A 2444-nucleotide genomic window follows, 5' to 3' on the forward strand; every position below is an offset into this window, starting at 1 on the left:
GCCAAAATAAAAGGATTAAAGAGCCGCATGTGGCTTTGGAACCGCAGGTTGTAGACCTTTGGTCTAGACTACAGTCTGACAGTAGAGTATATAGGGACCCACACAGGATTCAGCTCATCGTGCCCACTGGGAAGCAAACTCTGGTTTCTCATGCACTAGAGCCAACCAAATGGGAAACTATACTCTGATGTTCCTGAAAAAGTCTTGATTGATAGTTTTATTAGGAAATAACATAAAAAAATACATATATATGCATTTGCAGAATCAGGTTTGTCTCAGAGCCGGCAGCCATTCATTACCAGTCCAATCGATCATGAGACTAGCAAAGGTACGTTTGATTTATGTGAGGGAGTGGGATTAATTAATGCTTTTAATCATAGGAATTATTTAAAATAGTCTAATGCTGAGTCTCTGATTTGAACACCAAAGTCTAGGTGGGTTCTTTATAAAAACAGTTAACCCCAGGTGACCCTAGATGTCTTGGGCTTAGAGCACATTTTTAGGGGCCTCTTCCTTCATCCACCACAAATGCTTTTTACAGCAGGTTGATAAACCAATAAAAACAAATACATGTATTGATTATGTGAAAGCACAGTTACAAAAGAAAGCTTCTATTTGTTTTAGTTGTCACCTCATGACCTTTTGTTGCCACTGGTTCAAGTTTGAAACTAATTCCAAATATGGTTCTCGTGTCTGAATAGTCCAATCACATTTTTTATTCAATAATCTCAACCCACAAGATGCTTTTATATATTATGACCTGAACATGTCGGTAAGGTATAAATATCTGATCATAAGTTCAGAACTGGATAATGATAATTCATGTAAAGAAAATGGTGAGGTAGAGTTGTATTAGTTCGCTTCCTCCTACTCCCTTTCAAACAATCTATAATTTGATGCCTAGTTATCCTGTGCTTGGTATGTCTTGATGAATATAAACTTCTTTTGATTGATTGTATTGCATATTCATTATTATTTTCTTGATTGCTTGAAATAAACCATTTCTAATCTAAATCTAATCTAATATTTTTTAATTTTCTTACTGATTTTGAACCTCCAGTCTCCATTTGTACCTTTAGAGTTTTTTCCTGGTTTCTATCCCTTAATCCAAGTAGAAAGGTCAACAGCGTAAGGTCAACAGTGATGAGACACAGGGATCACATTAGTGTTAGGCATGTTTACATCTGTGAAAAGTCGACGTCTCCCTCCATCTACCAACAAAGGGAAGAAAGCTCGTCTGGAGTGTGTCTAGGAAAGACAGATGAGATAAAAACACGTGGAGCTGGACCCTTTTATATCTTGGTCTGGTTCTACAAAAGGTAAAATAGTCCATCAAAGTATCTTCTTGAACTACTCGAACTTTTTACTCCACTTTATACAACCCACAAGCATTTACGATTAGACTTTATCAAATAAATATTACTACGAGCCTGTGTCTTCAACAACTGTGTCTGACGTTGGAAGAGTTCCCCAGTCAAGAGGCGATGCTTTAAATCTTATCCAGCTTTCTGTGGAAAAACCCCCAAATATTTATGGCATTTTCTGGATTTTTTTTTTCTTAAAGACTGCTGTCTGAGCAGGGAGCACCGAGAGGTCAGAGTAAAGTGCTTTCAGGGGAGGAAGCCACAAAGAGGCAGGAGATATAACAAAACACTTCACATGCATCCTGAAATGAGGATTTTTTCTGCAGACATTTATGCCCAACAGACCCCACAAGGAGTATTTAAATGACCATAACACGTAAAAATAAAATTCTTTGAGTGTGTAAACTGTGAATTCTTCCCTGGGCATAACAAATACTCAAGCTGCTTCTGTTTTTCCCTCCTCTGAGCTGGTGGTTATATTTTGTCTCGGTTTATCTCTTTCTCACCAAATCCAGTGGGTCTCGCTGCAATTTGCTTTGCAAATAACCAAGAGGGCCTTGTTACTGTCGAGCTGCCGAGGTTGCAGCCTATCAATGACAGCCGAGCCATAACCTGTCCTGCTGCCATTGGCTGCCGGGTGGTAATAAGAAAACAGGACTTCAACCATGCGCTGATGAATGGAGAGGTTTCCACACTCAAAGAAGTACGTTCACACACATGTAAGTTGTTAAAACTTGAGAGAGATTCCATAGGAAGCTGGTAGAGATGAAACAAGCCACTATCTCTACTGCTATAAACGTTATCATGGGTTGTCTTAATGCAGGGAGCAACAAACTGACCTTTTGGCCTCAATTACTCACTTGTTATGATCTGATCATCACAAAAAAGATCTAAAAATCCATTTAAATTTTAATACAGGTGAAATTAAAGAAATGTGTTTAGATGAAACAAGTTTTCTCCCTTTGTAGATTTTAAGTAAAACAATATTAACTGACTGCGTTATGGGATAGGTCAGGTGTCTGTGTGCATACGCAGAAACCACCTGCGAGCCGCTGTGTGTCTGATGCAACTCAAACAGTC

Source organism: Oryzias melastigma, linkage group LG6 (assembly GCF_002922805.2).
Source record: "Oryzias melastigma strain HK-1 linkage group LG6, ASM292280v2, whole genome shotgun sequence".
Taxonomy (NCBI): domain Eukaryota; kingdom Metazoa; phylum Chordata; class Actinopteri; order Beloniformes; family Adrianichthyidae; genus Oryzias; species Oryzias melastigma.